Source organism: Monodelphis domestica, chromosome 1 (genome assembly GCF_027887165.1).
Source record: "Monodelphis domestica isolate mMonDom1 chromosome 1, mMonDom1.pri, whole genome shotgun sequence".
Lineage (NCBI taxonomy): Eukaryota > Metazoa > Chordata > Mammalia > Didelphimorphia > Didelphidae > Monodelphis > Monodelphis domestica.
Window position 1 is genome coordinate 127,109,043 of NC_077227.1, and position 24,900 is coordinate 127,133,942.

The 24,900-nt window shown below is 38.4% G+C and overlaps 1 long non-coding RNA gene and 1 other non-coding gene across 2 annotated transcripts in view; both read right to left on the minus strand.

Annotated features, from left to right (window-relative positions):
- Positions 1-414: 414 nt before the first annotated feature.
- On the minus strand, positions 415-478 carry MIR7296 (microRNA mir-7296). The gene has a single exon (NR_127500.1). It is a non-coding gene; the product is annotated as a microRNA mir-7296 (primary transcript).
- Positions 479-2,039: 1,561 nt separating this feature from the next.
- The window catches only part of LOC103096266 (uncharacterized), a 63,656-nt gene continuing 40,795 nt past the window's right edge, over positions 2,040-24,900 (minus strand). Inside the window, exon 3 of the long non-coding RNA XR_460470.3 lies at positions 2,040-4,539. This is a non-coding gene — a long non-coding RNA (uncharacterized LOC103096266). The remainder of the gene's footprint in view (positions 4,540-24,900) is intronic.

Here is a 24,900-nt window from a genome sequence, read left to right on the forward strand (position 1 = left end):
TGTCCAATGCACTCATATTTTTTTAAATCCTTACCTTCTATCTTAGAACCAATACTGTATGTTGGTTTCAAAGTAGAAGAGCAATAAGGGCAAGGTAATGGGGCTTAAGTGATTGTCCAGGGTCACACAGCTATAAAGTGTCTGAGGACGGATTTGAACCCACAGCTTCTAGGTCTGGCTCTTAATCCACTGAGCCACCTAGCTGCCCCTGCCAATGCACTCACCTTGTTAACCCTGAACAGAATTTTGAGGACTATGTCAGAGGTAGTTTGGGATAAACTTTATATATTCTGGGATTCCTTATCCCAATGCCCAATAGGCAGCCAGCTGCATCTCCTCCACAAGGTTCTTCTAGAAGGATCTCTGAAGGATTGGTAGGGTTTGGGGACTGGAGAGTATATATACAAGATGTCCCCAAAGTCTTAGTGTCATCTTAAGATAATAAAATGAACAAAACTTAAGACAGCCCTAAAACTTCTGGGATATCCTATATGTATTTAGTCAGATTGAGTGCTTACACAGGAGTTACTCACATTTTTACCGACATTTATAGAAATTAATGCATGAGCATCTGACATTCTCAAGGGAGACTTTTGCCGGGGGCACGAGAAGGAGTGTAAAGCCCTTCAAGCCAAATCTGAATTGTCTAAGCAGAATTTATAGTTCTGGACCATAGGTTACACATGTATGTATGTGAATGTAAATGTATATATGCATATAAGCGTGCTTTGGGTCCATTAGATATGAACATATTTGTGGGTGGGTGGGTGAGTGTGTATAGAAAATATGATTCTGGACAAGTCAATCTTCCTCTGTTCCATTCTCAAACATCCCACTAATGAATCTCCTACCCTATTCTAACTCCAGTCAGAAAATTCTCTCTAACCTCATCTTGGTTATTTGTTCATTTAATAAATATCTCTGGAGCCTATTATGTGCTGGACACTGGGCATCCGAAGAGTGACAGGACCCTTTCCTCAAGAAGATGACAGTCTAGTAGGAGATGTGGGATAAATCCACAAATACTAGACAATAAAGTAGAATGTAACAAGTTGTGTCAGAAAGACACAGATACATGAACAACAGACCATAGGAGTTCAGAGAAAAAAGAAATCACTTCCTTCAAAGGGTAGTTGAGAATAGTATCAATAGAGAAGTTCTAAGTAGACAAGATTGGAGGGAAAGATGAAATCCATATACGTACACACATTTATATAATAGAAAGTGTGCATTTCAGGAATAGGCAATAGCATGAACAAGGGCATGGAAGTAGAAAGACATGAGTTGTGTTCTAGGGTCTGTGAGTAGTCCATTTTGGCTGGAGTATAAAGTATGTGGAGAGAAGTATGAGCAATAGTCTGGGAAGGTAGGATGGTACCTTATCATGGAAGACTTTGTCCATTTGAGTTCAGACCCTGTTGAGACTTTCTGGTCCCCTTCTCATGGCCATCTAGAAATGCACCACATTAAATTATTTTCAATAGGTGCTCAGAGTAAAAAGAGAATTAAAAACTGTAGGCAGTTTATGGAGTGGGGTAGAAAGAAGATGAGAGTTAATATGCTTAACTAAATAATGATGAAGTCATGGACTCCATATCTTGGTTGCATGTCCACAAGTTTCCCCTTCAGAAACCAGGACTTTTCCTTTTATCATGAAATTTCTATTTGGTGTTACAGCTAAGCATGGAAAGAGTCATTTTCTCTTTCCCCAACCTGGCTTCTCTGAGTCACTCAGGTAAATGATATTTACACACCCTCCTGGCCATCTAGAAATTTTGATCTTTCTCTTCTGTTTCTAATAGAACCTGGAGATAGATTCCGAAATGGACCTGAAGTGTTTCCAAAAAAAGATACTCTGAGTTCCCAGTCATTTAGCCTTCTGAATTATTTCCCTTTTCTTTTGTTCTTACTTTTTAGTCCAGCTCATATCATTTTTCTCATCATGTCCTCTATAATGAATTTGAATGAAAAGCATTTATGAAGTCCGTGTAATTTTCGAGACAATGTGCTAAGCATCAAGGATACAGTTACAAAAGAGGTTTTTAAATATTTGATTTTATATTTCTCAATGAACAAGAACCTATTTTCTCTTCCTCTCACCCCTACTACCCAATTGAAAATAACAAAGAAAAAACAAAACTCTCGGGACAAATATCAATAGTCAAGCAAAATTAATTTCTGCATCAGCCATATTCAAAAACTATATCTTAATCTGCACAATAAGTCCATCACTTCTCTGAAAGGAGATAGGTAGCATGTTTTTTATCATGGGTGCTCTGGAATTGTGGTTGCATTGCATTGATCAGAGTTCTTAAATCTTTCAGAACTGTATACAAAATTGTATAGTAATATTTTCTAAATCGATCTCCTGATTCTGCTCATTTCATTCATCAATCATCTCATCAGTTCATAAAAATCTTCCCAGGTTTCTCTGAACTGTCCCCTTCATAACTTCATGTAGCACAATAGTATTCTTTTATACTTACATGATATAATTTGTCTAGCCATTCCCCAACTGCTGGGGACCTTAGTTTCCTGTTTTTTGTCATCACAAAAAGATACAGTTTAATAACTTTTAGGGTATAGTTTATCAAGTTACTTTCCAGAATGGCAGAATTGATTAATTCACAGCACCATAATAGTATATCAGTGTATCGATTTTCCCATCACCTCTGCAAAATGGCATTTCCCCTTTTTTTTGTCAGCCTTTCCAATATAATGAGTGTGAGATAGAACCTCAGCACTGATTTAATTTGCATTTCTGTTTATTAGTGATTTGGAGCATTTTATGGTTAGCTTGGATTTATTTTTCTGAAAACTGCCTATTTTTATCCTTCGACCATTTGCCAATGAAGGAACAGAATAATATTTTTAAATTCAGAAAATGCAAGAAATTGCAAAGCAATCCAATGATTGAAATACAGTTATCAAAATATATTTTTAAAACAAGCTAATGGACTCTAGGTTAAAAAACACTGTGCTTTTCCTCATCCTATCTCAGTCACTTGGGCTGACAGTCATTTTAACCATTATCTGTTTTACCTTGTCAAAACTGCTTCCCAGACTATAAGTCAATTAATAAGTTAAGAAAGAGTTATTTAACACTGAGGACTCCTTACTTTTAGACCAATAATCTCATCTTGTTGACCATGAACATATTTTTATTTAAAGTTTAATGGAGGAATTATGCCATCCTAGACATGAAATTTCAGTTATATGGTATGGACCTTTATTGCACTGTCAATCCTTGAATTAAATGGTTGTCTTGTTTGTGCTATTGGGCATGATTCACAATTTTTTATTTCAATTTCTTCTTGGTTCCTACCAGATTTTATCTGAGGGTTTGAGGCTTCAAAAAGTTTCATAAAACCATACAATTTGGGACACAGACAATGTGAGAATTTGTTTAATTCAACTATATATATTTGTTATAAGGGCTTTATTTTTTTATTCTTTTTTCCCATTGGAGTCACTAGGAGGGTCAGGGTGGATAGGGTGATGGTACTGAAATATATATATTTTTTAAAGGGAATCACTGAGGATTTTTTTAATGCAGAGAAATTTTAATTTAGTGCAATTAGTTTTTAATGAAAATAGAAGGAAGGCCAGAATGGATCAGAGACATCAGGACAGCTTTGAAAGCTACAAGTTGAGGGGAGCAGCTGAGATTGAGAGCCAGGCCTAGAGACAGGAGGTCCTAGGTTCAAATCTGACCTCAGATACTTCCTAGCTGTGTGACTCTGGGCAAGTCACTTAACCCCCATTGCCTAGTCCCTTACCACTCTTCTGCCTTGGAATCAATACCTAGTATTGATTTTAAGGTGGAAGGGAAGGGTTTAAAAAAAAGAAAGAAAGCTATGAGTTGAACTCATCATATACTTTAAAAAGAAAGCTGTGTGTAACAAATCAACAATTTCATATACAGTCACATTTGTTTTACTATGTATATGGAAATGTCCATTTTATTTGGTACTTAAGTTCAGAATAAAAATAATTTTTTAAAAACTTCACAAGATTTAGTGCTAGAAGGTAATTTGGAAAATGTCTAATTCAATTTCCTTGTAATCAAAAAACCTGACCCCTTCTCTAACCTCCTACATCAGACACTGGAGCTCCATGGTGTACATGTTTCTCTGAACCCTAAGGATGCTGATACAACAGGTTATGAAGATAATTCCCTGCTGTGAGTGCTTCATTCCTTTATCCCTGAGGTGTCCGAAAATGAGTTCTATTTGAGTTCTTGCTTGAGAATTTTGGCTCTTTGGTCCCAGTTCTAGTTTCTAGAATGAAATAAAATAAATCTATTTTTTTCTTTCACATGATAGCTATCTTCAGTGCTCTGAAGAACAATCAAATCCCGTGAGACTTCTTTAAATAGAACTTTCGTCTTCATCTGCCTCCATTCCTGGAGCCATGGGATATTTTCAGTTACAGCAAAAGGACCAGTCAGATTCACAATGTCAAGCTCTTTCACTATTTGAATAGGAAGTTCTTGGTCCAAGGACTTGGGTCTAGCTGAAGATCCAAAGTGAAGGCAAGCTGAAAAAGAAAAAAAATATTGTTATTATGATGAAGGAACAGCTTCTTTATTCTCCTCCATTTCTATGTCCCATTCTCCCTACTCCCTGGGTATGAGCTATTCTTAAGCATGTAGTGAAAGCACAGCAGTCCAGATACTCCCAAGTTTCCACCTTCCAAAGCTTCTGGGACAGATTTCATCTGGTATCCAGAAAATTTAGCTTAAAAATTCTAAGACAATGGTTACTCACATGAAAGAGACATTTTTGCCCTGGACATAGTCACATAGGCTTGAAGCTGGAAGGAACCTGAGAAACTATCTTGTCCAGCTCCCTCACTTTCAGATTAGAAAAGTGAGTCCCAGAGAGGCAAAGGATACACAGGCATTAAATGTTACATGTAGGACCTGAACCCAGGTCCTCTAAGGCCAGAGCTCTTTCTGTTATACCATGATGATATGGAATCTAGGGAACTCCTTCTGACTCAACTGTCTTGATAGAATTATTGGTGATATTTCTATAATTCTGTCAAGTAGAGTTATATTTCCACTGTGCTTTGCCCTGCTCTGGGTACATCTGTATCTTGAATATTGTGGTCTTGAAAATGTGGTGCCACATTTTCAGAAAGTTATTGACAAAACAGAATGATACTCAGAGGAAAGTAAGATAATGAGAAATTTGGAAACCATGTAACATGAAAAATGGTTGGAGGATCTGGAGACTTTCAGCTTTAAACAAAAGGAGACCTATTAAGGACAGGACAAGTATTTTTAAGTATTTGTTATTTGTATTAGAGAGGAAAGAACCAGGATTATCGATATAGCACTGGAAGGGATGTCAAAAGCCATCTAATCAAATACTCTCATTTTACAGTTGAAGAGTAAAATCAGAAGCCCAGGAATGGTAAAATGACTTGGCCAAAGTCACACTGTTCATAAGGATCAGAAGTAGAATTTGACTCTAGTGTTACTACACTTTTCACTGTGTCACCATGCCTTCCCTAAGGAGTTTAAAATGGAAATATAAGGAATTTAAATATAAGCACAAAGTAGAAGTAGAAAGAACTGCCCACTTATAAGAGGGAATAACTCTCATAGTTCTATATATCCCAGCTTCTAGTTACTTCTTTATAAAATGTTTCAAGGCAGCATATTTTGGTTCAGATAGCATGGCAGAGTAGAAAGCATGCTGAATTGTCCCTAAGAAGAGCTGTATTCAAATCCCAGTTCTGATGGTTATCACCTTTGGGACCTTGAGGAAGTCTTGTAGCTTCTCTAAAACTCAGTTCTTCATCTACAAAATGGGGGAAGATGGAGGGTGGGATTGGACAAGGTTCCTTGAAGGTCCCTTTTAGTTCTAAACTTCCAATCATGTGATTCTATAAGAACTTTCTAGCTATTCAAGCTATCTAACAAAAGTCAGAGCTGCCTAGCTTGTGAGAATTACTGTTTCATTAGAGGCTAAATGGTTATTGGGCAGGGATGCTGAGGAAAAGATTCCTACACTGGGCAGGAAATTGAGATAGATGGTTCCTAAGGTCCCTTCCAAGGCTAAGATGCTATGGTTCTGTGGAATAGTCTGCCAAGAAATGTTGGGAGGGTTGGGTTCCTCATGTTCTCTAAGATATTCCTCCCCACAGTGGAGCTGCCCTGCCTTTTCAAAATGGCTTTACTGTTTTCATCAGAGGAGTTGGCCCAGCTCAGCAGCTCTGGCCTTAACACTTGGCACATTAAAATTCCAAAGAAGATCCTGTCTAAATCTCTCTCTCTGTCTCTCTCTCTCTCTCTCTCTGTCTCTCTCTCTCTCTCTCTCTCTCTCTCTCTCTCTCTCTCTCTCTGTCTCTCTCTCTCTCTCTCTCTCTCTCTCTCTCAGCTGTGATAGGCAGGCAGGCAGGAGACAAAGAACCCGCTGTATCAGGGCTGCTGTCAGTTCTAGGGGAGTGAGAAGGCATGGCATATGCACACACATATTTCTCTCTCTCTCTCTCTCTCTCTCTGGATGCCCAAGATGGACATCTCCAGGAAATGGGGGGGGGGGGGTGGATGGGGGGAGGAGGGGGATGGGGGGGTGTATGATTGAACTCTCTTACAAACAGCAACACTAGGTCTCTTGTGTAAACATATCCAGGCAGCCATGTTCGAATGCCCATCCCCTCTCTATGTCACAGTCAAGACCACATTGCTTCCCAGTGAGCTGGTGCCCACAGAAGCAGGTGGACTGTTGCAGGGAATGACAGCAATGACTCAGTGCTCTACTCAGAAAGCTGCCAGAACTGGGAGCAAGGTGAAATGTGCTGGTGAATGGGCATGCAGGAAGAGCAACAAAGATCTTAACAGCCCTTTGAGCGAAGACTCAGACCCAAGAGAGTATTCTTGGCTCTGGGTACCTTTCCTATATTCCCATTTCCACCCCTACTCCACACGAAATTCCCCTTCGCGGCATGGAAGAGTCCAGTTCCTGTTTTTGCCACTAGGTGCCGCTGGGACAAAGCGCTTTGTGGCTGGGAAGCCTCATCTGATGTGATCAGTTCCCTCACAAAGAAGAGAGATTGGCAGCATTCTGTGAATTTGAGAATCCTAGGATTTAGAGGTCCAAGGAAATTTAGGGATTGTCAAACCACAGTGCGGTTCCCTACCCCAACCCTGATCTGGGAATTGGGTGGTCAGGATGGCTGGGACAGAATTTAGGGGTTTCTAACCATGTTCTCCACAAAGAGTAGTTACCATATTTATAACTAAGATACCAAGGAGTTGAGAAATAGAGAGGGTTTGGGACTCTGAGGTCCTTTGAGATTTTTATAAGACAAAGACACCTCCCCATGTTAATTTTTTTGCCTTGTGCCCCTTTCCATCTGACCCAGAGAGAATACCAAAGACAGAGGGGTCCTGAGGGATACCTGTGGGCTAATTGAGCCCCAGAGTAGAGGCATGAATCCACCCTGGAAGACCTCAGATCAAAATTTATATCCATCATAACTAGAATCAGAAATCTGGAGCTGGAAGTAACATTAGAAACCAGTAAGTCCTACAAATTCATTTTTTAAATGTAGAAATAGACCTGGAAAGAGTGGGTGCTTTGTCCAAGGTCTCCTAGCAAGAAATGAGCAGTTTAAAACCAGTCCCCAAGCTTCAACTCCAATGCTTTTCCTCAATACAAACGTCTTCTTACTAAGTTCCCTCCTGTCAACTCACTCTGTGCCCAATTGACAGCTAATAACTGGATGAGCATCACAGTCCCATCTTGCCTTTAGGTATTAGCTATGAGTACACTGTATTTTTTTTCTAAGCTAGATGACTTTCATCTCAGGAGCCCTGATCCAGAGACCCTTAATAGTTGCTTCAAGGTGAGAAAGATTCTTCTGGGAGCCTAGGCCACATTCTAAAGTTGTATTAGGAGGCTTTAGAGCAAAGCTCTCAAGTAGTCTCACTTATGTTGTGTAGGCAGGCTTGCCCTTCTTCTCAAACCCTGTAAATAAATCAACACTCCTTCAACCCAGGTTCATTGTGAGCAGATGCCACCTTTCATAGAAGGACTGGTAATTCAGCTGTCACTTAACTACTTCCCTGTAACTGGTTCTAGAGAACCAGTTCTCCCTTGCAGATTGGAAGCTGCTTCCTCAGGAGCAGCTAGATGGTAGTAAATAGAACACTGAGCCTAAAGTCAGGAAGACTCATCTTCATAAATACTACATCCAGCCATTGACACTCGCTAGCTGTGTGACCCTGGGCAAGTCACTTAGCTCTGTTTGCCTCAGTTTCCTCATCTATAAAATGAGCTGGAGGAGGAAATGGCAATCCCCTTCAGTATCTTTGCCAAGAAAACCCTAAAAGTAGTCATGAAGAGTCTCTCACAACTGAATATGACTCAACAACAGCATTGCCTCTTCAATTAACAATGCATTTGAAAGGAACTTTTGTCTCTCTAGCCTTATGAATGACACAATCTCAATTTCTGCCCAATGTCATACCAATGTTTCTTATGCAAACTGGCATTACTAAAGCTTTTCCCCCTCTCCTCCATCCCAAAGATCTCCTTAAACTCAAGGAATCTGGTGGTATCTTTTCTCCCCAGGACTATGAGATCTCTCTTTATAGCATCCAAGGCTCTGATTTCATAAGAAGAGGTCCTCGGAGCAGGACATAACTGCCCTGCAAAATAGCTGAGCTGAACCCTTTACCAAGATTCAAAAGTATAATTAAGAATGTGTCTGGCCAAAGCATAAACTATATGCTTTCCTTTTATTATCTCCAGTTTGTCTTGCATTAACTCATTGTACATGGTTGTTTTCATGTTCTCTCCCATAAACTGTGAACTCTCAGAGAACAGAAACTATCCTTTACTCTTCTTTGCATCCCTTAACATAGTTCCTAAAATGTTTATGATAGGTGATTGATAAATGCTTATGGTAAGGGATTACTAAATGCTTATTGAATGGCTGAGTGGTGGGAAGGATACTGGGGATAAATAGTTCCTGTCAGCATCTGTGGGGCATAGCCAACCATTCACCCATTTCCCTAGACACACTCTCTCTCCTGGCTCACCCTTATCACCTAAAATAAGCTATTTAATCCCTCACTACCTGAGTTTCCTCATCTGTACAATGGGGTCATAGTAGATGATCTCTCTAAGATCATATCTATTGCTAACATTTTGCCATCCAAAGGATGAAAAATTAGTTTACCTGTACAATGAGTCCTTAAATACTGATCTCACATGTGGATTTTAAAAGCCTCCATGAGGAGCAGTTAGGTTGCAATGTGGATAGAACACCCCGCCTGGAGTTCAAATCTGCCCTTGGACACTTCCTAGCTGGGCAAGCCAGCTCATGCCACTTTTTGAAGAACTGATATGAAGACAGAAGGATTTTTTGAAGAACGCTTTTTTGGCCATAGAATCACAGAATGTCAGAGAGTCCATTTTGCAGATAAGGAAAAAGAGGCCCAAGAGAGTCAGAGCCTCTTAGGTTTACACAGGGTTACACAGCTAGTATATAGAAGAGCCAGAACTTGAGCAGAATTATGGATTTCATGTTGTTTGTGCTTCATAAAACTTGCTCACAATGAAATCTACAGTTTAAGGGTGACCATCTGCCCTCCTACATGACATGATAGCACTTTTCCCATTGCCACCACCCCTTCACTTAACACAGTTTAGAAAAAAGAGGCGAATGATGCATGTAAAGCATTGTGCAAATTTTAAAGTGCAATAGAAATGACTGTTTTTATTATCCTTACATGTAGATACTATGAACTAGAAGCAGAAACAGGGAGAGCTAAGTGGAGGTCTCTCAGGGGGCACCAGAACTTTATTTGCATCCAACAAGTTGCCTGCTGGGTATTTCTGAGGGAATTTTGGAGTTTTGTTTCTAAAAAGGAAACTGAAATCTATAGCATCTTTGTAGGCCAGACTGGGCAGATAATGAGGGTTAGAAATCAATGCCAAGAGACCCAGGTTGGCTTCTCAAAGGTCTTCTCCTCAGTGTTTCCAGGAGCCTCAGAGATGGGGTGTTTGCAAACATGATCATCTCTAGTAAAATGAAGAAAAGGACTGAAATATAGAGTCTAAAGCTATAAGGGACCATAGAGTTATCTAGATAGCCTTCCTCCTATTTGATGGGGGAAGTGAGATCCAGAATAGTTAAGTGACTAAGCCGAAGGTGCTAAAATCATAGATCTTGAAACTGGAAGGAAACTGGAGAACACTTTCTACTTATTCTCCTTCACTGGCCTCTAAACCCTCTGCAATTTGGCCACTGATCTCTGAAGCTGTCCTCTCCAAAACATCTTTTAGTTTGTGACTTGTGAAAGTTAATTGCTTTTTCTCCATTCTGACCCACCTTGACTTTTCTGCAACATTTAAGACTGCTGATTAGTGATCTAGATGCTCTCTTTTCTCTAGGTTTTCTGGATCCTATTCTCTTCTGATTATCCTATCTCTCCAACTATTTCTCAGTTTCCTTTTCTAGTTCTTCAACCATGTCACTTTTTCTCAGTGTGTTTTCTGGGTCCCCATTTGGTGATCTCATAACCTCACACAGTTAAATATCTTAAATATCTTATCTCTGCCAAATATTCCCAGATTTATATATTCAGCCCTAATCTCCCTCCTGAACCCCAGTCCCCAAATTATAGATGAGAACTTCCAAGATGAAGTTCTCTTAGACATCTCAAACTCCATCTCCTATAAGCATCTCAAACTCAGCATGCTCAAAACAGAACTTTATCTTTCCCTTCAAATCATCCCCCCTTCCAAGCTTCCCTATAATTTTCAAGGGTTCCACTATCTTTCTAGTTACATAGGATTGAAACTTCAGTGTCACCCCTGACTATTCATCTAACATAATTATGTTAGTCTTGTTGGTCAGCTATTTCAGTCCTGACCAACTCTTGTGACCTCTTGAGTGGTTTGCCATTTCCTTCTCCAGTCCATTTTACATATGAGGAAACTGAGGCAAACAGGTTTGAGTGAGTTGTCCAGGGTTACCCAGCTAGTACGTGTCCAAAGTCAGATTTGAACTCAGGTCTTCCTAACTCTAGACCTGGTTTTCTATCCACCTTGCCACCTATCTAGTCTATATATGCCATCTATGTTTAACCAGTAGACCTCAAACAGATCAGTGAGTTAGAGGGATGTCTATCCCAAATGCATGTGAAGCCCTCAAAGACTTTCCCTGGTAGAAAGGGCAGATGAGAACAGTCTGTTCCAACAGTCATAAAAGTGTCCAAGAAGATACTGCAAAGCACTTAGAACTTAGTCAGATATTGAAGAAGCCAAAGTCATCCACTACATCTCTGGCCATCAGCAATTGTTCTGACTTTTGTCTTGCCATGGGACTTGGATGACTCTAGAAGAGAGAGTGAAGCCATATAGACTTTGTGCAACTCTGCCTTGCTTAAATCCAACTCAAGTCAAGACATCACCCTCTGATATCCTTAGCCCTTTTCAGAAATGAAGGATAAACAACAACCATATGCATACTGTTTCATCTGTTTCAACTCTCTGTCTTCAGGCATATAAGATCTATTTTAGATGGGACCCATAAAGGTCAAATTACTGGTTTGATGTCTCTCAGCTAGAAAATAGTAGTTGGGAATGATTTGAACTCAGGTCCCATGGTTGCACACAATAGTCCAATACCACAACTAGTGGTATTAAAGCCAGTTCAAAAACCTAGGTCTCTTCAATCCCAATTCAGTGATACTCTCACTATACTACAGTGCTGGTTGTTGACTGCTAAATTATTCAAGTGACCCTTTCTTCCCCCAATCAATACCAGTCTCTTTGCCCACTTCCCTTTCCCATCCCTTGGCATGCTTCTCTGGATAGTTGAGGGAATGACATTTTGAGGTAGTGAGAAGAATGCTGGATCCGGAAGATTCAGGAGAACTGGCTTCATTCAGGAAAACTGGCTCCTGCTCTACTGTTATGTGACTGGCTAAATCATTTAGCATCTCTCAAGCTCAGTTAATTCAACTGAAAAGTGGAGATAGTGGTATTTTTAAGACACAGGGTTATTGGGAAGAAATTGATTTGTTAACCTTAAAGAAATATAGAAATGAGTCATATTATTGGATTATAATGCAAGGATTTTGTAGTTACTATTCAGTTGTATCTGATTCTTTTTGGACCTATTTGGGGTTTTCTTTGCAAAGATACTGGAGTAGTTTGCCATTCCCTTCTCCAGCTCATTTTATAGATGGGGAAATGGAGGCAAAGAGGATAAAGTGACTTGCCCAGGGTGACATAGCTAGTCTAAGGACAGATGTGAAATTAGAAAAATAGTCTTCCCACTCCAGACCAGGCACTCTATCCGTTGTTAACACTTTGCTGCCTAGAATGAAAGTATGCTTAACATCATTAATGAGATTTGCTTTCTTTTCTCTCTTGTTTGCAGTTAGAAAACAAGCCTACGTACTTGGTTGCCTAGCTCTCTGTTTTATTTCAATAGTTTTGGCTTTAAGAAAATAATCACCCCCAAGTCAGACTCCTCCTAAGCCAGATTGCACAGTACCAGGCTGGACAAGCTACACGATCTTTTTTGATATCTACATGGGACCTAATTGTGGCATGGAACTGAAACTCTGAATATACACACATAATCTGGGTTCAGTCTTGGTTTTTATTGCTGTTGTTGTTGTTATTACAGATCTCTCATTTTTTGCCTTGTGCTCTCACTATGGAAATAGCAGGATTTGGTTCCTATCTAAGTCTCTACGTAAAGGATCTCTGGCTCTAATGCAAGATCCCAGGCTAAAATGATTTCAAATATTACAAGTAAAAAAGATTTTATTTAACTTGACAAAATTCAGGACACCAAAGACTCCCAATTGAATTCATTAAAATTCAACATAATTTTCTATTCCTCTCTGGTGAGTCCTACTTCCCCAGGAACTTTATAAGTTCTTTGGATTTATAAAACTGTCCTGGATGCCCCACTCTCCAATGCCACCAGCAGAAAGCACTACAAGTTGCTAGAGAAAAAATTTAGCTCTTCACATGCATGATTTACAATCAGCCTTCTCACCCCACTATCCAGAAACCTATACAATTTTCTAAATCATGGGTGGTTTTTTCCTTTATAAAACATTTTTATTATAACAATCTCGTGATTTAGAAACAAAATAGCTGTCCAATGTCCCTTGGATAATTGTTTTTAATTAATTAATTAATTTTAAGACTATTTTTCCATGGTTCCATGATTCATGTTCTCTCCCTCCCATCTTCCCTCCCCCCACCCAGAGCTAACAAGCAATTCTACTGTTTCACACGTCTTATTGCTCAAAATCGATTTCCATATTATTCATATTTGTAATAGAATGATCTTTTAAAACCAAAACCCCAAACCATATACCAATAGAACCAAGTGATAAAATCATGTGTTTTTCTTCTGTGTTTCTACTCCCACAGTTTTTTCTCTAGATGTGAATAATGTTCTTTCATGTAAGTCCCTTGAGATTGTCCTGGATCATTGCATTGCTACTAGTAGCAAAGTCCATTACATTTGGTCATTCTACAATATATCAGTTACTGTGTACAATGTTCTCCTGGTTCTGCTCATTTCTCTCTGCATCAGTTCATTGAGGTCTTTCCGGTTCATATAGAAATCATGTAGCTCACCATTCTTTATAGCACAATAATATTCCATCACCATCATATACCACAATTTGTTCAGCCATTCCCCACCTGAGGGACACCTCCTTATTTTCCAATTTTTTGTCACCACAAAAAGCACGGCTATAAATATTTTATACAAACATTTTTCATTATCTCTTTGGTGTATAAACCCAGTAGTGGTATAGCTGGTAGAATATGGATTTTTAAAAATCTTTTTTTGTGCCACAGACTCCTTTGGCAGTTTGGTGAATGCTGTGGATCTCTTCTCAGGATAATGTTTTATTGTTTTTTTTATTTTTTTTTAAACCCTTACCTTCCATCTTGGAATCAATATTGTGTATTGGTTCCAAGGCAGAAGAGTGGTAAGGGCTATGCAATGGGGCTAAGTGATTGCCCAGGGTCACACAGCTGGGAAGTGTCTGAGGTCAAATTTGAACCTAGGACCTTTCATCTCTAGGCTTGGCTCTCAATCCATTGGGCTACCAGCTGCCTCCAGGATAATATTTTAAATGCATACAATAAAATATATGTGATTATAAAGGAAACCAAATTATATTGAAATATAGTTTTTATAAAAAATATATTTTTAAAAGATCACAGACCAGAGGACAGCTGTGTATTTCAGGTCTGTAAATACTTTAAGATGTTGGCAAGGTTGTGGCAAAATCTGTACACTAATGAATTGCTGGTGGAGTTGTGAATTAATCTGGCCATTATGGAAGGCAATATGGAATTATGCACAAAGGGCTTTAAAAGAATGCATACCCTTTGATACAGCAATACCACTACTAGGTTTGTACCCCAAAGAGATAATAAGGAAAAATACTTGTACAAAACTATTCATAACCACACTCTTTGGGGTGGCAAAAAAACTGGAAAATGAGGGGTTGTCTGTCGACTGGGGAATGGCTGAACAAATTGTAGTATATGCTGGTGATGGAATATTATTGTGCTGTAAGGATTGATGATCTGGAGGATTTCTATATAAACAGGGAGAACCTTAATGAACTGATGCAGTGTGGAATGAGCAGAACCAAGAGAACATTGTACATAGAAAGTGAAACATTGTGGAACAATCCAATGTAATAGACTTTGCTACTAATAGCAATGCAATAAGCCAATAAGCAATAGCAAAGCAGTAAGAACTATAGAAGTAGAAATGCAAAAGCAAAATATATGACATCACTTATCACATGTATATATGGGTATGTGATTTGGGGTTTAGGCTTTAAAAAATCATTCTGTAGCAAAAACGAATAATCTGGAAATAGGTATCAAGTGATAATATTTGTTCAACCCAGTGGAATTACTTGTTGGCTCTGGGAGCAAGAAGGGAAGAGGGGAGGCAAAGAAAATGAATCATGTAAACATGAAAAAATATTTTAAAATTTAAAAATTAAAAAAACTCTAAGATCATACAGAGCAGAAGAACCGGAACTGCTCTCCCAATAAATTAGGAAGGTTTCAATGTGTGTCCGTTTCTTGACTAATTTTCACCCTACAACCACTACCTTCTGATCTTGAGAAGTAGGTGAGTTACTGCTATTAAACAGAGCCTAGAATCTAGAATGGGCCTTTGACCTACATCCCACTAGTTTTATCTACTTGGAAGTTCTTACTGAAGTGAAAATCGTAGGTTACTAAAACCATGAAATAATAAGGCCATAAGAAGCCATATGGGCTGAACTAAGAATTGAGACCTCGGTTTAAATCACAGCTTTGTAATCAATTAGTTGAGCGACTTTAGGCAAGTCACTTTCTTAACCTAGCAATTTCCTCAATTAAAAAAATTGGAGTTGAATTGGTTATTCTCTAAATCTGTGGATTTTTTAATCTGAATTTATCAGATCATGTAGGCTAGATCACCTACTAACCAGAGGTCAGTGAACTTCCGGTCTATTAGTTTATAAAAAATATTTTGATAACTATATTTCTGTGGATTTATTTGCTTTTTTTCAAGGTCTTTGAGTTTCCTTCTTCCTGAAATCGTTGGTAATTTCAGTCCCCCCCTTATTTTCCCCTATTGGTTACTTTCTGACTCCTTCCCCCCAAAATATGGTTTCCTTGGGGGCTGATTCTCAAAGTATCTCAGCCTCTTCCCATGCTGAGCAATTCATGATTCACCTGCATTGGTCTCTGCCTCAAATGACTTTTGGTTGGTCAGAGCTGGCTGGAACTAAATGCTCTTTCCCTCAGGCTTAGCAAAGAATTGCATAGTTTCTCCACCCCACCCCCCCAAACCCTATTACACAATATTCTGTTACACTCCTGATAACTGTATTTCAATATTACTGATTTTCTTTCCTCCATATTTTATGTATTTAAAGTATTATTCTAAGAAGGGATCCATAGGTTTCACCAAATTGCCAAAAGGGTTCATGACATAAAAAGGTTAAGGAACACTTATTCTACTCTAACTAATGCATTTTTCAATGCAGGTCAACAGAAGGCAAATGTCTCATTCCTAAGGTCACAGAGTTGGTTAAAGGTAGAACTGGACTCAATCCCCCAGGAATCTGACCTCCTAAAATCAAGTGCTTTTTCTATCATATCAGGCTGCCTCTCCAAAGAAATCTTATTATCAAGGTCATCTAAAGTAAATTGGCTGGTGGGCTGGGGAATAGAACACAGGAGTCCTTACTCTCAACACATTATCCTATGCTGTAGTTCCACTCAAGAATAAACTGGCATTCAAAAAGAATGATGAAGATGACAGATTTATAGAAGCAATCTCAGCTTTGTATGAAGTGATATAAAGTAAAGTCAAAAGAATAATATAAACAATGGTCACAACAACATATATATAAACACAACCCTAAGAAGGAATAAAACACTGGTCACATTCTATGGTTAATATTAATACCTGACTATCAAAGGTAGTTCTGTTAATCAATAATCTATTTTGAGGAGTGTATTATGTAGGGGTAGGGTTGCTGGAAGTATTTGTTGTGTCAAATCAAAATTTATTTATTTATTTTTTTTAAAAATATATTTTATTTGATCATTTCCAAGCATTATTCATTAAAGACATAGATAATTTTCTTTTCCTCCCCCCTCTCCCCCCATAGCCAACGCGTAAGTCCACTGGGCATTAGATGTTTTCTTGATTTGAACCCATTGCTTTGTTGATAGTATTTGCATTAGAGTGTTCATTTAGAGTCTATCCTCTGTCATGTCCCCTCAACCTCTGTATTCAGGCAGTTGCTTTTTCTCGGTGTTTCCACTCCCATAGTTTATCCTTTGCTTATGAATGGTGTTTTTTTCTCCTGGGTCCCTGCAAGTTGTTCAGGGACATTACACCGCCACTAATGGAGAAGTCCATTACGTTCGATTATACCACAGTGTATTAGTCTCTGTGTACAATGTTCTCCTGGTTCTGCTCCTCTCGCTCTGCATCACTTCCTGGAGGTTGTTCCAGTCTCCATGGAACTTCTCCACTTTATTATTCCTTTTAGCACAATAGTATTCCATCACCAACATATACCACAGTTTGTTCAGCCATTCCCCAAAATTTATTTATTTTTAAAAGGATAAACTTCCAAATTCTTTATTATATGGGATGGCTGTCTTGGAGCAGGGGTGGGGAAAGTTACTGAGGAAATACAGGCAATGTGAAAACAAAAGATAGATAGGTCCCATGTATGCTATAATATTCATAGATACCCTTTTTCTAATAATAAAGGCCTGGAATAAAGCAGTTGCCAATTGATTGGGGAAAGGCAAAATAAATTTTGGCACAAGAACAAAATGGTATGTAACTGCACAATAATACAAAGAATTCAGAGAATTGTGAGAAGTTATATATGAATAGATGCATTGTGAAACAAGCAGAACCAAGAAAGCAATATACATGATGACTGTACCAACGGAAATGGAAAGAACAAAAGAAGGAAACCAAATGCTGGATATTTATAATGGCCAAACTTAGCCCTGCAGAAGAGTTGAGGAAATATACTTCTGTCTTTTTTTTTGCAGTGGTGTCAGAATATGTATATGAAAGGTTGCATATGATGTCAGACAGTGAATGAGTTAGTTATGGTAAGGTACTTCTTCCCCCGTCCCTCCTTTCTTTTAAAATCATTGTTGTAAGGGCTGGCTGGAAGCAGGGAGAGGTCAATGAATGTGATATAAAAAGATGTGTCAAGAAACATAATATTTATGGGGTTATATACACCTGAAACAACTGAACAACAAATAATTGATTAAAATATTTTTTTTAACGTTAAGGAACAAGTTGGCATTGTACTCCAGTCCTTCCCCACTCAGACTCAGACAGTGGAATTCCTCTTTGATATTAAGCTAGCATAGACAGACCTGGTTCAGTTTACTAGGAGACATGAGATGTAGTAAGAAGGACAAGGAGTGAGAATGGAAAGCAAAGGGCTAGGAAGAGACCTGTTGCTTATCTGTTCCTCTAGAGGATACTGGAACATCTCTGCCTACTTCCTTCTTACTCACTTTATTGACTATATGATCAACATGGAAGTTTTTAGGACTAGGTCAGACATAGAGAAAAGGAAAAAGAAAAAGAAATTGGCCTAGAAATTCCCTCCTTTGCTCAGATCTCTGTGTTAAAAATAACGGGTGCTGTTAAAATGAAACCTAACGAGGCCTCCTTCCTGGCCTTAATTGTTACCATGGTGATGACCTCTGTCAGCCATCTTTAATTAACTCAGAATAGATCTCACCAAATGAGTTCCTCCAGTAAATTGCTCACCAGCCCTTGCAGTCACGCAGCCCCCTCCTGTTAGTCGCCTCCCTTTCTTCTATGTTCACTGGTGGTTGTGTTTACAGGTGGATGGACATGAGTATGCAGCCTCCCTCTTTCAATATTCATCTCCCTTTTTTCTCCCTGCTGCTTACCTGCTTTCCTCCCCTTTCTCTGGGCTAGTTTAGAAGAATAAAAGACAAGGGTTTTGGTCAAGTATCTTACTAATCAAGCTCGACTTCAGGTGTATGAAGGGTCAGGAAAGGAAAACGAAGAAAGACTGGGGTTCAAGTTTATAGATGATAATCCTGACTATACTCTTCAAAGGGGATAACCCCTGGGCTTATAAGAATTATGTCAGCTTTATGACCTTGGGTGTTTGTTGTGTTACGGGAAATTATCTATATGATCTTGGTATTGATGTGACTTCTGTAATGGGTGCTACTGCTTTGACAAGAGAAGGGGAATCAAGGAGACAGGGATTACCTGTATAGTGGAGTATTAAGGTTCAACTATACAGTGGGGCTCATTCCTGATTGATTGAGAGTATGGCATAGTTTGGATTGTTTGTTTGTTTTTTAATTGACCAATAAACTAAAGTCTAGGGGGGGAAGAAGCTAGATATAGCTGTTGTGACAATAAAAAGTGATGAAAGTAAGAAAGGCCATTCTGACTGAAGAGAGACCAAGTGGGTGAAATCATTTCTATTGTATTGATTAGGAAAGAGCTGATAGTCAGGAAGCCAAGAGGCCTGAACCAAATCTGACTCCATTGGGAAAAAGGTTAAGAAGATCCAAGGGGTGTTAAAGGTGGATGGAATTTGCTTATAAGAATTTCCTTTGGATGATGGGACACTATAGCATATGAATTGTTCACCAATACAATCAGATCCTAGGAGAACACAACTATGAACCTAGCTGTGAATGATTCCCCTGTATAGGATTTCTTAGCCTGGCTAGTGGAGTTGACATGACTGAATTCAGAAGACCTGTGTTTAAATAGCATTTCTGATACTTACTGCCTATGTGACCTTAGTCGAATCTCTTAGCTTCCTTGACCCTTGATTTCTACATCGATAAAATGAAGATAGTGGAGCAAAAATGGCAGAGTAGCAAGACGAAGTAGAGCCAAACTCTCCAGAGTACCTCTTAGGCAAAGATCTAGAAAACAAACTGAGTCCTGGTTAGGAAATACAAGGGAAAAATCAGAGAGTCATATTTCCAATGCAGATCCATACAGAGAGGTAGACCTAAAAGTATAGCTACTGGGAATGGGTTTTGCCAGCTGCATAGCATAGAATCTTCCAGGGCACAGGAACAAAAGAGGAAAAAGATTATATCCTAGAGCAAGAAGAAGTTCCATGCAAAAGGGCCTCTGACTTTGTGCAAGATACAGAATAGTTTCCAACTAGTAGTTCTTTTTGTTCCCCACCCAGTTCACAGTCCCAGATCCGAATGACACTGAAGAGGGTGCTTGCACCTAGCCACAAGATTACAGGATGAGGAGTAATTGTCAGACCTGGAATGTGTACTGAATAACGAAAAAGTTCAGAAGGGAAAAGGAGCTGTGTGACTGTGATCCTCAGGAGCAGAGCAGGATTTCAGGTGAATCTTGAGCCCAGGCTAAAGTCTATAGCAGAATAATCAAAGTAGGAATCTCCATCCAAAGGAGAGCCAAAGTTTTGTCACTTTGAACCTAAAATCTTTCCAGATGGTTGATAATGACCAAGTCCAAGAAAAGTCAATGCCAACCAGGGACAAGCCTACAGGTATGTTTCTTAGACCAGGTCAGGAACTTGTAGAGTTAAGATCAAAAGTCTAATTAGAAAGAGAGTCTGGGAATAATTGTTATATTTTGATGATCTTAAAAGAAAAATGGAAAGGGAGGCTAAGATCAATGTAATATATACATTGAAAGAAAGAAAGGAAAGAAAGGATGGAGAAAGTATTTCAAATAACTAGAATATGCAAATAAAGACTATACAAATAAGGAAGAAGGGAAAAGACTTGATGACCCTTGAACCTTAATCTTATCCACAATGGTGAAAGGATAAAAGAATATGTGCACACACACACACACATTTGGGTTTGAAAATACATTTTATTCAGCAGGGAAACAGGAGAAAAGAAAAAGAAAAAAGAGGGAATAAGAGGGAGAATAGTTCAAGGGAGGGATTAGTCTTAAGAAAAACATATCTTAACAAAGTTGTCAGCTTCACTGTATCTTCCAGAGTCTTCAGAGTCCAGTGGTAGACAAAAGTCAAGATAACTGGCAATGGTCCAGGAGCAGTGGATAACTGGCATCTTTGATGTCTGACCATAGTGCCTAGTTCAGCTGCCTTCATAGCTATTGTAACAAATTGTTTTCATCCACCCATTTCAGATGGAACAAGTTGTATCCATCCATTTTCACATGCTTGGAGTATACAAAAACAAACCCTAACTCATCAATGGGTTTGAAACTTGTTGGTTATGCTCAACCTTGGTTAGCCCATGTTTGGAGAAGGTTTTACGAGGATGTGGCTGCTACACATGCTATAACTTCTTAGAGCCACAGGTGACATTGGGTAAAAATGGACACCAAAGATGAATGAGAAGTTCTGAAAAGGGTTCAGCAAGCCCTCATATCAGAACTGCTAGTCCTCTCTGCAGACCTCTTAAATGCCAAGTTGGATTTATACCAAGAATGAAGAATTATTTTATTATTATGATAATTGTAAATATAAATGACTATACTAATTTTATTAATAGATACAGAAAAGGTTTTTGACAAAATAGAATACTTATTCCTATTTTTAAATAGTAGAAAACAAAATGAATCTTTCCTTAATATGATAAAAGGTCTCAATTCTAAAATGAAGAGTCAGCATTCTCCAAAATAGGAATAACCTAGAGGACTTTCCAACAAGATCAGGGGCAAAGCAAGGATGTCCGTTATCATTATTACTATTTAGTATTGTGAGAGAAATGCTAGTTGAACTTGCCATTCTGGAAAGTAAATTGAAGACATGTCCCAAAAGCTACAAAACTGCAAACCAGATATTTGAGAGATCCTTTGACTCAGAGATGCCACTGGGTGGCATGCTCTATATCCAAGAAAGATCAAAGAAAGAATAAAAATGTGAAAAATTTTTATAGGAATTCTTTTTGTGATGACAAAGAAACCAAGGGAATGACTATCAGTAGGAGAATGTCAGAGCAACTTATGGCATATGAATACTATTATGCAAAAAACCCATATGATTATGATGGAATACTATTATGCCAAAAGAATATACTCAGAAAAAAATATACTCAGAAAATTAACAATGATGTAATGAATGCTGGAGGGGATGTGGCAAAGTCTGGACATTAATGCATTGCTGGTGGAGTTGTGAATTGATCCAACCATTCTGGAGGGCAATTTGGAATATGCCCAAAGGGCACGAAAAGACTGTCTGCCCTTTGATCCAGCCATAGCACTGCTGGGTTTGTACCACAAAGAGATCATAAGGAAAAAGACATATACAAAATATTCATAGCGGCTCTCTTTGTGGTGGCAAAAAATTGGAAAATGAGGAGATGCCCTTCAATTGGGGAATGGCTGAACAAACTGTGGTATATGTTGGTAATGGAATACAATTGTGCCAAAAGGAATAATAAAGTGGAGGAATTCCATGGGGACTGGAACAACCTCCAGGAATTGATGCAGAATGAGAGGAGCAGAACCAGGAAAACATTATACACAGAGACTGATACACTGTGGTACAAATGAATGTAATGGACTTCTCCATTAGTGGCAATGCAGTGACCCTTAACAACGTGGAGGGATCTATGGAAAAACCACTATCCACATTCAGAGGAAACACTGTGGGAGTAAAAACACCGAAGGAAAACAACTGCTTGAAAACATGGATCAAAGGGATATGAATGGGGATGTAGACTCTAAATGAACATCCTAGTGCAAACATCAACAACATGGAAATAGGTTCTGATCAAGAACACATGTAAAACCCAGTGAAATTGCAAATTGGCTGCAGGAAAGGTGGGTGGAGGGGAGGGAGGGAAATAATATGATTATTGTAACCAAGGAATAATGTTCTAAATTGACTAAATAAACTAATTCAAATGGGGGGGGGGGAGAAAATTACCAATGATAACAAATGTGGGACTAGTCGGTGTTGGAAAGATTGTGAGTGATTGAGCAGATAAATGCATTGTTGATGAAGCTACAATTTGGCCCAATAGTTTAGAAAGCAATTTAGAATGATTTGAAGCGATGACCAAAAATTACATATTCTTTGCTCCAGAGATGCCAGTGCTAGGCAGATGTCCCCAAACAGTCAATGACCATTAAAAAAAGGCTCCATATATACCAAAAATGTTTATAGCAACACTTTTTGAGGAGTAAAAAATTAGAAACTAAATAGATGTTCATTAATCAAGGAGTGTCAACAAGATGTGCTACAGGAATATAAAGAACATTGTTGTGCTTATAGTATATTTCTTATAAAAATGAAAAATGCAGAAAATTAGCTAAAAACTTAGCTATACTTATTTAAACAAAGAATGAAGAAAATAATATGGACAATAAGTACAACAGTTAAGATGGAAAAATAAAAGTAAAACAATTGAAAACTTAATACTATGCAATTCTACATGCCCTTTGATCCAGCAATACCACTACTAGGTTTGTACCCCAAAGAGATAATAAAAATGGTTCTACACCCAAAGAGATAAGGGAAAAGACATATACAAGAATATTCATAGCTGTGCTCTTTGTGGTGGCAAAAAATTGGAAAATGAGGGGATACCCTTCAGTTGGGGAATGGCTGAACAAATTATGGTATATGTTGGTGATGGAATATTATTGTGCCAAAAGGAATAATAAAGTGGAGGAATTCCATGGGGACTGGAACAACCTCCAGGAATTGATGCAAAGTGAAAGGAGCAGAACCAGGAGAACATTGTACACAGAGAGTGATACACTGTGGTACAATCGAACGTAATGGACTTCTCCATTAGTGGCAATGAAATGTCCCTGAACAATCCACAGGGATCAAGGAGAAAAAAACACTACCCTCAAGCAGAGGACAAATGGTGGGAGTAAAAACACCGAGGAAAAAGGCAACAGCTTGACTACAGGGGTGGAGGGGATATGCTTGAGGAAAGACTCTAAATGAACACCTTAATGAAAATACCAACAACATAGAAAAGAGTTCAGACCAAGGACACATGTGATACCCAGAAGAAGCAAGCATCGCCATTGGGGGGGGGGGGAAGAAAAAGAAAATGATCTTTGTTTCTAATGAATAATGTTTGAAAATGACCAAATAAAATAATGTTTAAAAGGAAAAAAATGGTTGTACAAAAATATTCATAGCCATGCTCTGTGATGGCAAAAAATTGGAAAATTAGAGGTTGTCCCTCTATTGGGGATGGCTGAACAAATTGTGGTATATGCTGGTGATGGAATACTATTAGGCTATAAGGAATGATGAACTATTTGATTTCTATATGAACTGAAAAGACCTCCATGAACTGATGCAGAGTGAAATGAGCAGAACCAGGGGAACATTATACACAGAAACTGAAATATTGTGGAATGATCAAATGTAATTGACTTTGCTACTAGTAGTAATGCAATGACCCAGGACATCCCAAGGGACTTATGAGAAAGAATACTATCTACATCAATAGAGAGAACTATGTGAGTAGAAACACAGAAGGAAAACACATGATTTATCACTTGTTTATATGGCTATGTGATTTGTGGGTTTGGTTTTAAAAGATTACTCTATGAAAAAGATGAATAATATGGAAATAGGTATCAAGTGATAATACATGTATAACCCAGTGGAATTGCTTGTCAGCTCCAGGATGGGGGAGGGAAGAGGGGAGGGAGAGAACATGAATCATGTAACCATGGAAAAATAGTTTAAAATAAAATTTTAAACTTCAGAGACATCCATTTAAAAAAAAATACTATGAAATTCTAATGACTAAGCTTGGAACCAAAGAGATATGAGAAGATACCATGGTCCTAACTTATTTGCAGAAATGGAGGACTATGGATGTGAAATGCTGCATGTAATGTCAGGTTTTATTTATGCATGTTAGTTTTGTAGAAATGTTCCCTCCTTTTAATTCTTTGTTATTAAGGATTACTTTCTGGGAAGGAGAGAGGAGAAGAATACCCTGAGATATGTTGATGGTGTAAAAACAAAAGATTACATTTATTTTTTAATATCTTCATACATCAAAGATATCTAATTCTTGAAAACCTGAGCAGGAAATTAACAGACTTTTGCAGATGATTTTCTGCAATAAACTATATCTCTATGAGATGTGTGTATATGAGATACATATATATATATGAGATACATATATATGAGATAATCTCAGAGGTATAAAAAAGACAAGATCACATCATTTTTGTTGCTTAATTTTCAAAAATCTGATTCATTAAAGTAAAATGCAGCCTTGAAGGACCTCCTCAGTCAAGGTGTCACTGATATCTAAAATACATCAAAATCATATGTGTAACCTCTACAATAGACATGACCACAGAGGCAACTTTGTG